Source organism: Ostrinia nubilalis, chromosome 26 (genome assembly GCF_963855985.1).
Source record: "Ostrinia nubilalis chromosome 26, ilOstNubi1.1, whole genome shotgun sequence".
Taxonomy (NCBI): Eukaryota; Metazoa; Arthropoda; class Insecta; order Lepidoptera; family Crambidae; genus Ostrinia; species Ostrinia nubilalis.
Window position 1 is genome coordinate 5351614 of NC_087113.1, and position 15260 is coordinate 5366873.

Consider the following 15260-nt stretch of genomic DNA (forward strand, 5'->3'; position numbering starts at 1 on the left):
AGACCGGCTGTGGATGATTCACACAGCAGTGGGCCTCTCAGGAACTCAGGAACGTTGGAAGACTTGGGCCGGGCCGGAACTCGGTGTGGTATTGGATTATTGGAAGTTCACACAGTGGAGTCGGCGCTTACACACAACACGGCACACACACGCGTCGAGACTGGATTTATAGATTTAACTTGGTTTAAAACTGAACTGTAGACGTTGACCGGGGACTCTTTTTGAATCCCTTTGCGCTGCCACCAAATGTTATGAGCCTCTGGGGATTTGGGTTTTTAAAAAAGAACACGAGATTAAAAGGATAAGACAGCCGTCTAGTTCGGATGGTGGAATGAGACTGACTTGGAGATGCGAGGTATCGCAGGCTATGGATGGAAAAGGATGAGTCGGCAAAAGGCGGAATGTCAAGTAAGCAATATAGGGTGCGAGGGCTATCTGTAACAATAAAAATACAGGGCGTAATTTTTAATACATTTTAGTTGCTTCGATTCCCGGGTGTAGCAAGCAAATTTTTGGAAATCTTTGAATGCAGTTCTCTTTCTTTCAAAAATAAAGGAATGTTTCCTTTGAGTAAAATTTTCTATCTACAGTATTAAGGTTACTTTCCCTCCAGGTGGCATTACAAAATTCCACCCTGTATAGGTACTAGTGGCCCGCCAAGGCTTCACACAAGTTATCATGATCATCATTTCAGCCATATAGGACGTCTACTGCTGAACTAGGCCTCCCCCAATGCTTTCCATGTTGCCCGGTTGGTAGCGGCCTGCGTCCAGCGCCTTCCTGCTACCTTTATGAGGTCGTCGCTTCACCTTATGAGTGGACGTCACACGCTTCGCACGAGTAAATAATATTTATTTAACCAAAATTTTAAAAAAATATGCCTATGTTCATCGGAAAAACAAAATAAGATTCTAATGGTGAAAACATTTTTCAAATCGGTCCTGTAGTTTGAGTTAATATACTTGAATGTTTTATGTTTCAAGTGTCAAATATTTAAATCATGTCTTTGATAGGTATTTTCTACTTTTAGCACAGCCTGTTTCATAAATTAGTTCCCACCCTAACCTATCTCAATGTACAAACAAATCCCTAAATGACTAGTAACTCGTATTTCCCAAGAATATTACCCCGTTATAGTTTATACAGGGCGTTAGCGTGTTCCCGGGGGCAGGCCCGGATCAGTTCTGGATTAGGGACGCCCGGGCCGGCTTAACACGTGCCAGTGTTGCAATGAAAGCTAATTTGGGTTGCCACCTGCTGTGAATCCTTCACTTTAACCCTTAAATGGAGTGGGAATGTTGTGAAATTATTTGGAATTTTATTTTGAGGTACCTTTAAAAATAATGGATTATTTTCCCTGCTGTGAATTCTGTAATTTAACACTTAAATGGAGTGGGAATGGAGTTGTGAAATAATTTGGAATTTTATTTTGACCTTTAAAATGATGGAATTTTTCCTGTCCTATTTAAAGGCTGCACATAAGCGTAGCTTCTGCCCACGTTAGACCCAGGTCAGATCGTTTCACTTAGCTCCTTCAAAGGCAAAGATTTCCAGAGCAGCTGCCCTTAATGGGTACGACCAAGGGTTGCAATGTATTCAGAAAAAAAAAGAAGAACGCTATAGTGATTGTGCAGTACGGAAATTTTATGTTACCAGCTTACTTAGAAATCTGTTTTGCAACCCAAAATGTTTAGACTGTGCTGTGTAAACATCTAGAAACATGTGAAAATTGTGCCAAGACCAGTCTTAACTTTCTGTCCAACATTTAAAAATAAGTAAAAAGTTTATTTTACATAAAACAGTACAGGCATAGGCATTTTAAGAGAGAGAGAGAGATAAAAACAAGGTAACATCTTGTTAAGTTGAACCATTTTTGTAAGAAACTTGAAATATGAAAGAATTTGATTCAACAGGAAGTGAAGTTCCTTGACACCTACTCGATATTTCAACAAAACTCCGGCAAATGAGTCCCATTCTTCTGAAAACGGGCCGGGGGCAATCTCTGGAGCTCTAATTCGCACTCAAGGGCTTTTCGTCCAATTACCAAACCTATTTCGCAGGGTAAGCCCCCATTTGTAAGCAGAGTCAGGGCAAATTGAAAGTATTCGAGATAACCTTCGGGAAATTGATCAGATCGGAACGTCGGATCTTCTTTTAGATATCCGTTACGGTAGGGCTATGTCATGCCATGTCCTTTTACCGCTATAAGGAATAGGCACTGACCAACACTTAACGGAGGGTGGCTGAATTAATGTCACTATTTTTGAAAACAAAATAAGGTTGAAAACAAATTAAATATATTTTTAAAACCAGTTAAAGGGTTAAGATAAGATTCTATTATAATATCAATACATACATCGTACAGTAACAAATTAAAAATTAAGAAAGAAAACCTACGAATAGAAGGTACTTACATTTTCGATTTTCAGTCACCGTACCCATGCCATGCTGATGAATTTTGCTCCAAAAATTACTTAAACTTGTAAAATAACTGAACGTTTTCCGCACAAATACTCATCTCTCATTCCAACAACTTACACCGGAGTGAGACAAACACATCTACCACAACTTACATCCGAGTGAGACAAACATATTAGGTTCTTAATCATGGAAACGTATTTGCATGCAGTTTGTCATACTTATCGTATTGTTCATCATTGTACAACGTGTTCGAGTAATCCTCTGGCATTCGGAAACTTCAGATGAGAATTTAAATGGTTTGTTTCACCATCTGTTCATATTTCAACGGAGAAATACCGAGCGACCGTCATTTTCACTTTACGTATTTCCATTTTAGGCTGGGTTGCACCACCTAACTTTGACCGTCACTTCAACGATAACCGGTGTTTTTTGTATGGAGTTTGATAAATTTTTGACGTTTGTCAAAGTTAAAGTAAGATAGTGCAACCCAGCCTTAGTAGAGCTATACGCGACATTACAACATTATAGACTAGATTTAGTTATTTTGTTTCTAATTTTTGACTTCCACGCTTTGGGGGGCACGTAAAGATATGTCTGAAATCAGATATACAATTAAAAAGTGAAGTTTAGTTAAATTTACAATTTTGACATCATATTCATTTTCCACACAAATTGACAATAAGAAATATACCTACTGAAGTATTTAAATCGGATATTCGTGATCGATAACCTTCCGATTGTGGTTGAAGCGATAAATCGATTAATTTGAATTCGAACAATATTGAATCGGCGTTGACAGACTGGCAGAATCGGTTGATTTATGCGCCGGATGGTTTAGTGACGTGCTTCGAGGAACACTATCGAATAACTCGAAGCAAAATTATAAATAAACAACTTGAAAAAATCGAACTGCCTAAGGCGAGAATCGAACCCACGACCTTTCGCTTGCCGGGCGACTGCTACTAATATCTACTCGAAACAATTTAGAACAAGTTACTATTTATCAGAATTATATCTTAATTCTATACTTTTAATAAACTGATTTCAATTTATCAGAATCAGAAAGGATAAGCTTTCCTGAAAAAATTGACTATGAACAACTTTTACTATGTAAGTATGGTGAAATGATAATAGAAGAAAATAAATTAAGTGGAAAATGCCGACCTACCAATAAGTAACAATAGCCACTATTGCTATTACATGATGCTAATTTTTAGCTTGATGTGTTATCGCCCATACTACAAAGAATTCGCATTTTAAAAACCGAAAACTCTTTTATGGTTTGAAGAACTATCGATACTATTTGTCGATATTTCGCTGCACATCACTACCCGTGCCTAACGTAGCGAGCATTATACGGCTCGACAACTTCAAGGCAAATGGTATTTCTTGTATAACTAGACTTTTTCGATAAGGCTGAATGTGATTTTGTCGTGCTTATGTATTACCTAATGTATTAAGCTAGTAAATGATAGAAGTTTCTTGGTAAATGAGTAAGGTGTTTATGAAATGTGAAGCATAGTTTTAGCTCTATTTCAGTTGATATTGTAACAACTAATAATATCTTTAGTATTAGTAAATATTTTACAATTCACATAATATACCATAGCACTTTTTAAAGTTACATGGACACTAAGGCTGGGTTGCACCATCTTACTTTTACTTTGACAAACGTCAAAAATCTGTCAAACTCCATACAAAAAACACCGGTTATCGTTAAAGTTACGGTTAAAATTAGGCGGTGCAACTCAGCCTAAGTTATAAAACGGTAGAAAAAAAAAACAAATTTAGCGCTAAATTATAAATGTTAATCGAATACCATTGTAGATATTTCTGGATACAATTTTTCCACGTATCTTCGTACGCGTGGAGCCCATTTCACCCCTTAGACATGGAGTTTCGTAAAATCCGTTCTTAGCGGATATCTAGTATCCCTAGTATATATACCCTTGAGGTTCCTAAGTTTGTAGGTGTTAAAGTTTCTGAGATTTCGTGAATAATCAGTGAGTAGTATTTCGCTTTTATAAATATAGAAGATATAGTGAAGGCTTCGACGCTTATTCCTCTTGACACAATGCCTCTCTGATGAATACGCTCTGATCATATATTGTTCCTGTTAATTGTGAAGCTGGATATACACAAGCACAGCCGCCACAGCGAGGATAGATCAGCAAACTTTATTGCAAATTGTTTACTGAATAAGGGTAAAAAAAGATGGAAAGAGAGCACAGCACACGTGTACTTATAGAAAGAAAGAAAAAAGTTTATTCGGTTCAATAAAATGAATGATTAGGGGATATCGTAGAGAGTTGTAACAGATGTAACTTGTGATAAAACCAATTTCTCCGCATCTATGACAGCTGAGAAGCTTAAAATGTAACGCAAACTGTGAGGACACCTGTGTGTGGAAAGAGAAACGAATTCGCGAGGTTGCTAGCTCAATAAGCAATTATTATTGATATAGGTTCATAAATATTTCTTACAACTCTCCATGGTGTCCCTACCTGATGGACGTAACAAGGTAGCTAGCCAAATGGATATACAATTTAACTTATGTCAATAAAAAGAGTAAAAAAAATATAGTACTTATTTGATGACAACTACCGTAGTCACTCATTAAGGGATTTTGTAAAGTATATCTTCCGCGTAAACGAGGGTTTTACCAGTAAAAACCTCGTAATTGAGTGGGCTGGCTGGTATCCCTCGGGGTGTGGCCAGGCTTACTGAGGTATGAATGAACACCGCCGTAAGCCGGCTTTGCTCGTCTTTGTTCAGCTGCTGTGGGTATTATTTCACAAACGCATGACTATGTAGGTATATCACGTAGCGAAGGCTGTTCGATGTACTGACGACCTCTAAAAGACAGCTGGTGGATGAAAAAAGCGATCGTACTTTATGGAGTTTCTTCGGGACGCTTATGCCCGTATTCACAAACATTACTGTAAGGTCTCACAGTGCGCGTGGACGCACAGGGTGGCACACGAACCAATCACAGAGCTCTATTCAACGCTGTGCGTTCGATTTGCTGCTTCACTTAAGCAAGCATCGTTTGTGAATACGAGCGTTAGTCCAGCAGTGAACAAACTTTGCCTGAACTGCGGTTTTTTCATAGATTTCAGACTGAAAAGTTAGCAAATATTCATATTACAGTTGAGCTAAAGATGATAGAAGCTTAGAGGTAAGAGGGCCACTAGAATATTGTGATTACAAAGTTCCCCTCTAATGTTACATTCCATAGGAGGCGATTGTCATGTTTGAAAAAAAAGCTATATCCATCATAATAATGGAATGTGTGTAATTATAAATCACAATGTCCCTATTTTAGAAAATCATAAAAGGGATTCATACCTAAATAGAAGTCCATTAATTATACGGTTTAACAGTCAAATGATATATTAACTGTCAAGGCAAGACCGTTTACACAAATACGTATTTAATTGCTCGGTCTGCGTTCACCTGATACCCTATTTTAAAGTAACATCACATCAAGTTACCTAAGGGTGGCTTATGTGTTTGTTGTAGGTGAGATTTTCGAAGAAAAATGTACCCATAGCCTTTCAGACGTACTTACTAGAAAATATAGTAAACGAACACGGAAAATTCGAGAGCTAACGAAGGATTCAAGCCTTCGAAATCCTTGGCCAAACTGGGAAAAAATACACAGATTGATTTGAGACTATCCAGTTCAGTACATATTGTTCTTTCGTCTAAATATAATATACTAGCTGTGCCCGCGAATTCGTATGCGTGAAAATCCGTTTTCGCAACATTTTTCATTATTGCTCTGCTCCTATTGATCGTAGCGTGATGTTGTAGCCTATAGCCTTCCTCGATAAATGGGCTATCTAACACTGAAAGAATTTTTCAAATCGGATCAGTAGTTCCAGAGATTAGCGCGTTCAAGTAAACAAAGAAACTCTTCAGCTTTATAATATTAGTATAGATAACTCAAATAATTATGATTGACTGACTGACTGACTGACATAGTGATCTATCAACGCACAGCCTAAACCACTGGACGGATCGGGCTGAAATTTGGCATGCAGGTAGATGTTATGATGTAGACATTCGCTAAGAAAGGATTTTACGAAACTCCACCCCTAAGGGGGTAAAACGGGATCCACGCGTACGAAGTCGCGGGCGGCCGCTAGTATAGTTATATTGGAATAGAACCCATATAACGAGTGTTCCAACTGAGACTCGTACCCAGACCCCATGTGATATAATTATAGACCACTGCCTCCAATCTACATAATAGTTTCACTACTTATTCAGTTAACTCAGACTGATTGTATCTTACGCCCTTATTCATAAACTTGTGAAGCAGCAAATCGAACGCACAACGTCGAATAGAGCTCTGTGATTGGTTCGTGTGTCACCCACGCGCACTGAGACCTCATAGTAATGTTTGTCAATACGGGCGTTAGTAAGTTCTTTGATTTCGTTCTTACCAGGAAGGGCTATTTTTGTCCGTGTTCCGAAACCTACCTCTTCATTTTTAGGGTTCCGTAGTCCTGACAAGGAACCCTTATAGTTCCCTTATGTCTGTCTGTCCGTCTGTCTGTCCGTCCGAGGTTTTGCTTGGAAACTACTGGCACTAGAGAGCTGTAATTTTGTGGAGGTAAAAGGCTAAAAGGCTTGAAGCCGTAGTTTTTGTCCAAAGTATTGCCCATAACATCTTTAGCTTCTCGTAACCACACATGCCACATTCCAGAACGATTATTTTGCATTAAAAATGATGAGATGATGATGATATTAAATGTATGACGGATTGTACAGCGCCCCTAGCGGATACTCTCATGAGCTAAAATTTTCATATTTTTTTAACGCAGTCGATATCGAATCCCTACGACTTATTTATTTACCTAGTTGTATCCATAAAAGCGGTAACTGATTAAATCTTATTCCCAACTCGTTCGACATCGTTGCCAAGTCGTGCGGTTTCGAAATACGACCGAAATATTGGTTCGTCGGCTAGGTAACACCGTATCGATCCCACTTCCACAAAATAGGTGGGAATGGGTATTTTCCAAGGTACCAACAAGATGGCCTCTAGGGCATGACGGGTAAACAACACTTTCGGGGAATTTTTCGTCATGGGAATTTACGGGGAGGAAAAATGGCTGAAATATACAAAAATAGAAATTAACGCCCGTATTCACAATCGATGCTTGCTCAAGTGAAGCAGCAAATTGAACGCACAGCGTTGAATAGACCTCTGTGATGGTTCGTGTGTCACCCTGTGCGTCCACGCGCACTGTGAGACCTCATAGTAATGTTTGTGAATACGGGCGTATATAAACCAAAGTGGAATAAGTATTTAGTTTTCACTTTATTCGTCTGAAAATATTCACTGAGATCATTTTCTTATATACGTACCTACCTACCTATTTTACTATTTTTCCCAAACTGTCCCCAAAAACTGTCTTAATAAAATATAGTGGACTTATCTACTTACTTACAAAATTGGAACAAATCCTAGTGTACAGGTGAAGGCACGTCCACCTACATACAGCATCTTATAAAGCTATAAGATCTTATAGAGCTGTAATAGAGGCTATTTTGTGGCAAATTTTTTATCAGTTGAGCCCTCAGTACCTTTTACCTTCATTATTTAGCAAGGATCGGAATGTGTTTTGACAGGGTCTTACCAAAGATTTACCCGAAAATATCACCTTTAATAACAAACGAGTTGCTTAAGGGTCAGACGGTATTTGTGAAGAGAAAGTCTAAGAGAAAAAGAACGTATTCTATCGATAAAATAAGATAAAATCTTTTTGAAGTTTTTTCTGACAAATAAAAACTCTAAAATTGTACTCTGTATTTGTAATAATTTTGGACTAAATTACTAATTTTTCTTTCTTTGAAATATAAAATCGTATAGTATTTTATTGTTTAGGTACCTATGTACTTTTTTATAATCAGCGTGCATCTTTAATGAGTCATTTTAACAAACAGGCTGGGTTGCACCATCTTACTTTAACAAACGTCAAAAATCTGTCAAACTCAATACAAAAAGCACCGGTTAATGTTATTGTTACGGTTAAAATAAGGTGGTGTCAGCCTTAGTGGATCTCTTCTACCATTTTCTGCCATGTTATTCTTGTCTCTTATACATATTAAAAATCTCATTGTATTTCATCATTTAATGATATCGTTTTCCAATGATATAAATTGTAGTGTCCACAAAGTTGACCTAATAAATAAAATATCTGTGAGTCCCTCTTAACATTATGGATAAAATAAAACTTTTTTTTTCAAAAATATACGTTATTTATATGTCCAATATAAGTAGGAGCCTTAATAAAATCGTGACCATTAATTTTAGCTGACAAGTTTTCTGTATTCTTCTTCGTAGGCTTTCAGTATAAATGAGTTTGGTGTGGGAGCTTTTTACCGTGTGTTCTTTAAAAGCTTTCTGATGTGACGCTAGTAAATGGGGTTTAGAAGGCTGTATTTAATATTCTTAATGGTATGTTCTCTCTAAACATGTCCACTTTATTTTTAGATTATTTACTTATTTTCACACCAATTCAATTTCAAAATGAAATCGGCAATCAAATTTTAAGTCAACTCTCTAACTTTGACCATTTTCAGTATTGCTGCGTTTTGTGGTGACGTCACAATTGACGAAATTGGCCTAAATGGCGTGATTTAATTGCCCATCCAAATTATGGAAATGACAGAATGCTTTATTCAAACCCACTGCATCTATCTTTATCTAACTTGACAACTAGACCAGACCAGTGCTGCAGTGTAGCGGAGAATAGTATTTTTTCAACTACAACTCAACTGGAAAGTGATGATCAGACCGAAGGTGGAAGCGAGCTTCACCTGGAATCCTTAACCACAGAGGAACTGGCTATGTTACCTCCAACTGCAACAGCTGTTGACATTGTTGCTATGACAACCGCTTTCGATGGTGGTAACTAGCCAAGCGGACTTATAGGAAGCCCTACAATGAACCTACAAGCTTTTGATAAGATCGTGGTAGAAAGCCAGGTGGACTTAGAACAAATATTTTCATCAACCTAACCTCTTTCATCATCATCATCATTTCAGCCACAGAATGTCCACTGCTGAACATGGGCCTCCCCCAATGATTTCCACATCGCCCGGTTGATAACAGCCTGCATCCAGCGCCTTCCTGCTACTTTTATGATCTCACCTATTTACAGGTATACTTAGTTGTTGCAATTCACGAAGGCGAGTGAGCTTTACATGTGTGGTGGCTCGCTACTGTTCGTTTTTCAAAAGTTTTTATAGACATTACACTATCGTTATGTGCATGTACACGTACACACACAAAGCGCACTCGCCTTCGTGAGTTGCAAGAACTATCTATAGGCAATCTACTTTTATACTACTCAGGCTGGGTTGCACCATCTTACTTTAACTTTGACAAACGTCAAAAATCTGTCAAACTTCATACAAAAAACACCGGTTGTCGTCATAGTTACGGTCAAAGTTAGGTGGAACTCAGCCTTATTCTCATCAATAAAATGTACTATCCTATCAGGTATTTTCTACACAATACCTCTACACCACACGTCCAAGCCAGACTTACAGTAATTACTTGTCCATATTTAACTAGATTACCCCCACAATCATGTCGAACCCCAAACAGGGTATCTAGGTCACAGTGAAAAATGGCCGCCCTATTCCCTTGAAGGTAGATCGATCCCTAGCCCTTTCCTCCAAGGCTCTGCCCCAAGGTCAGTTACGTGAATTCCGACGAAGGTTGATTGATAGGGTTGGTAGACGTGGCAGTAAATAGGATTTTTTTTTTCCAGTCACAATGTTCAATTACCTTAATTAGAATTTACACTACCTCGACTAATAGGTAATGGATTAATATACCTTACTTAAATAATCATCGTCATCATCATCATGACTCTGTCTGTCAGTCTGTCATTCAATCTCCACTGCTGTAGTACGACCCATTTAGTTTTTCTGTAGGAAATAAAGAATTTGGATACTACTCCCCTCTTTGGCCGTATGGCTTGGGGATGCCTGATTTTCGCATAATATGTCCTTTAACTAGGCGCATAGCATTTTACGACATTCATGGGAAGAGTGGTCCCATTCTATTGTATGTAAAATGCCCTGTCTCTTTGTTCTCCTAATTAATTGTCCATTTTACAGCATGTTGGAAGTTACAGCTTGTCTAAAAGACACATTTTATTTTCATTTCAGTTCTATTTGGCAAACTTTATCAAAATTGGTTCACGGGTATAGACGTCAAAACGTAAACAACTCATTAACTTTCGCATTTACTCTTGCAGAGTAATTAATTCGTTTTTCCTCATCCTGGCAACCCTAACAAGCTTTATAACGTCGGATGTAAAAGCTTTATGGGCCTAGTTAGAAACGAATGTTTTCGGAAGCCATAATCATGGCATAAATGGCATAAATTTATGCGAAAACCGAATTTAGCCTAATTTTTATTCACGGCCAATAGCGCCGCGGTTTGATCAGTTTTATGGGTGTAATAATCCTTTGTATAATTTTATTATGAGGGTCTCTCAATTTAGTGCTATTGAGTTTTAGCACTTCCTTTTCTTGCGGTTTTGCACGCCTTAATTAAAGATTGGGCTAGGTATAAAATAGGGAATAAACCGTCAAAATAACATGAAAAATTTAAGATCTTGAATTTTTACTATGCGTTTAGTACTATCATAGCTCATGAGTACTATTAACTATTATCTCCTATCATTCTTCTAAATTTATATAACTCAAAGGTGACTGACTGACATAGTGATCTATCAACGCACAGCCCAAACCACTATAAGTACGGATCGGGCTGAAATTTGGCATGCAGGTAGATGTTATGACGTAGGCATCCGCTAAGAAAGGATTTTACGAAACTCCACCCCTAAGGGGGTAAAACGGGTTCCACGCGTACGAAGTCGCGAGCAGCCGCTAGTTCATTCATAATCGGGATGCTATTTACGCGTTTGCTTAACTATGTAAGATGACTAAAACAACACCATCTTTAAAGTTCCTAGGGCAAGTTTTAACTTCACTAAATTCTCTAGAGCAACAAAATGTGGCCAAAGCTAACTCACCGGCAAAAAGCAAGTTTTTCCGGCAAAAACCCAGCTTTTCCGGCACAGAGAAAACACCGGTTTTTAACCAAACTCTATTTACCCTCCTGAAAGTAGTTTCCTAAGCCATCTATTTCAATTAGGGTAGGGTGACTGTGTTATTTGTAATTTGTGGACGTTTCCTGGGAAATTAGATGTGCACATTTTATGGGTTTAGGGAAACTTTATCTTAATTCAGTCATTCGTAAATGATGACATACTAAAAAGTCATTTGTTGGAAACTAGGCTTTGCCCGCGGCTTCGCCTGCGTGAAATCCAGTTTGTCACAAATCATTATAAATTACAGCCTATAAGTATAAACAATGTTGCTTAGAAATGTTTACACATTTACACTATCTTTACAGGGAAAACCTAATACGATAGCATAACTTATTTTATGTATAAACAATAATGCTGTAGTTTCATAAAAATCTGTTCAGTAGTTTTTGCATGAAAGAGTAGGTAACAAACATCCATCCTCATAAACTTTCAAATGCAGGTTATGTTTGTTTATTTTTTATACCTTAAATAAAGTAATTACGTGATCAATCCACTACAAAAACACATCGCTATATTTCCACTCGAATTAAGTGGAGGGACATGTTTTGACGTATGATAAAATGAAAATGAAATGACATCATATTGTCAGTTGATTAGTCATGTTGACATGTCTATTGCCCCTTCGAGGGAGGTTCAGGAAAACGTCCTAAAAAAATACAGTAATAATAATAATAACTATCAAATTTTATCGAGTAGGAGAATATTCCTATTTCCTTCTTGTTTGTTTTGTGACAATGATGATGGTAGACATAGGTGGATCGAAAATAGTCGACGACTAATAGTGTGAAGGTCGCTAAAAGTTAATTTAATTGTTATGGTGTTTTTTTGTTTGTTTACTCTTATAAGTTTGCTTTGTTTTTTTTCTTCTCTTCCTGTACATTGCGCCCCCCTGCTGACAACAGAGGGCCCCCGCTAAAAATCAGTTTCGAGACAAGCCCTGGCGCGGTCTTGATGTATGCTGAGCGGGTGTCTTTTTGTCAGAGGGGCACAAGCAGCTATCTGTCCATTTGTGTATCTCTTTCATTATGTACCTATGTCTTGCCTACTTGCATGTCTTTCTTTCAAATTAAAAACTATTCTGTTCTAAAAGTACCTGGATGCAGGCAGCGCAGAACCGGTCGTTATTTATTTATTTTATTCAATAAGTACACATACAGGTTACAGTCATTTACATATCAAAATACATAAACAAAATGAACAGTGTCTAGACTCCAACCTACAAGTAGCGTACATTTAAGTTACGATGATTTCATTTACGTTGCACAATTAATAAACACATACAAAATGCTCAAAAGACAAAACTGTGTTAAAAAAAAGGAAAAAGTTATCAATTATTTTTTGCATTATTATCAATATTTATATTTAAAACTAAGTTATGGAAATTCTTGGTGAGGCCTTTGTCCAGCAGTGGACGTCGTTTGGCTGAAGCGAACAAAAATGATGATTGTATTCCGATGGATTTCAATGTCGATCATATCTTCTTTAAACTGCATAATTACCATAGAACTAAACACAGGTTAGTAGTAAAAGTTTTACGTGCTTTCGACTAAGTTAAGTACCCAAAGAGGGGTATTATATTTGACATACGTGTATAATTATTGTCTGTCTGTCGCATCGTTAACATCTAAACTTTATACTGCAGATATAATAAAATCTTTATGCATTTCGTATAAACGACGTTTTTAACCCGAAGTTTTGAAGATACTGAAATTTCAGACAGCGTAATGGTGCCTCATACAATCTGACAAGATTTTATAGCCCACACAATAAATAAATCATCATTTCATGCCACAGGACGTCCACTGCTGAACATAGGCCTCCTCCAATGATTTCCATATCGCGCGGTTGGTAGCGGCCTGCATCCAGATCGTCGGTCCACCTTGTGACGGCCGATGGGGTAGCAAGGTTCTGGAGTGGAGGCCACGTACCGGAAAACGCAGCGTGAGACGTCCACCCACAAAGTGGACGGACGACCTTATAATAAACAAATATTTAATAAGATAAATCTAGTCTTTTTTAAATAAAGAGATTTGTTTTATACTTAAAACAACGGTTCATTCGACCCTTTTTGTTCGGCAACGACATGGGTCCGACGTTTAAATATAGCTCGCTAAATACGGGCTCATGTTTAGAAAAGTTCAGTTAATTACTTTATTCAAAATCTAATTAAAACATAATTATAATGTGTTGTGGGATAAAATCTGGTACGAGGTTATTCGGCAGAAGACCAAAGTAATATGTCCAAAAGTTTTGCAGCTGAAGTGGTAGTGCAGCATTATCTATCGAAGAACCAATGTAAACGGATTTTAAAATGAAGACTGTCTTAGCAAACGCAGAAGAGTGTGTTTGATGGACCGATGATCTAAAGAAGCCAGCTCAGTGACTGGATGACAAGAGCGGAAGATCGCGCTATGTGGCATTGCTGCTGCTTGAAGGAGGGCTACATCTAATTATTAAAAAACTCATAAAACTCATTTATTTTTGCAAACAGGCTTATAAAAACACTTTTACACGTCCCAGTATTAACCCTACACTGCTTCGGGACAATAAATGGGCCAGTGCTGAGAAGAAGCAGCGCAAGAAACTCGGTCACTATTGGAGTGCAATAGGCTGATTTAAGACCTGAAGGTTGGGTTTTTATTGTCGGTCAAGCTGTAGATCCTGGCTACACAGAAGTTGCAGCGATGGGAGCAGTCCCGTAATGATTTAAGAGTTTCCTATCCAAGGGTGGGAGGGAGACGCTGGGGCATGTCAAGCAGCTTTTAAAGGCACGATGGAGACTTGTCAGAATGCCAGAATACCTTAAGTTCTCAGAAGTATGTCAATCTCCGAACAAAAACACCGTTTAAAGTTAAAGTTAAACTCAGCCTTATAGTGTATACTAAATATTACGTAAATGGAATACCTACTACTCTTTATTAACCTATTTTCGGCTCCTTTCACGTACATTTCGAGTAGTGGCAGAATTTCTACGCTAGAAAGAATTTCTCCTGAAACGGTGAAAATATTCCCAATAAAGCGAAGCGAGAATCCAGGGCTTTTGAATGAAAGAACTTTTTGGAATGATAATATTAGTAATATCACAAAATACATACATTACACTAAATAGGAAAAATGTTTAACTTATAGACTTACGAAGTGCTGGTAGTTTAGTAAACTGTTTCTATATTTTGTTACCTATTTCAAACAAAACACTGTCGCCAATTTTATTACGTATTTTTTAATCAAAAGTATAAACTCAACAATTATCACCAGCCTACTCTAGGCCACAGCTGAACTTGATAGTATGCCTCTCTCAATCCATTTCCCTAAACCCTATCATCAGTTTTTCAGCCACTTTACGTTCATTTTCCTGAAGTTCAGGAAAGAGTTTCCTTGAAGGAGTCCTACATATAACTTTCAAAATTTTCAATTTAATCCTTCAAGGCCCGCGAATCTAGACACAATAGATAATCAATTGTTATGACATTAATGAATGCCGTCTGGGACTCAAGCGGTTAAACACGGCTCAACCTAAACGGACTTCTATACACTATATCCTTAATCGAAATGCTGAAATGGCATAACCCGATTCTGAATAAACAATTTGATTTTATTTGATTTTTGATAAGAATTGTCCCCGCAATTGACTCCATAATGTGTTGTCACCCTAGCACTTGTTTTTACGTCGGCCAGCTTCAAAATGCTGCTCAT

General features: G+C 37.7%; 1 protein-coding gene across 1 annotated transcript in view; it reads left to right on the forward strand.

The window, feature by feature from the left end:
- Positions 1–15260, forward strand: part of LOC135084482 (sperm surface protein Sp17) — a 224368-nt gene that overhangs the window by 195295 nt on the left and 13813 nt on the right. The gene's annotated exons all lie outside the window — the stretch shown is intronic.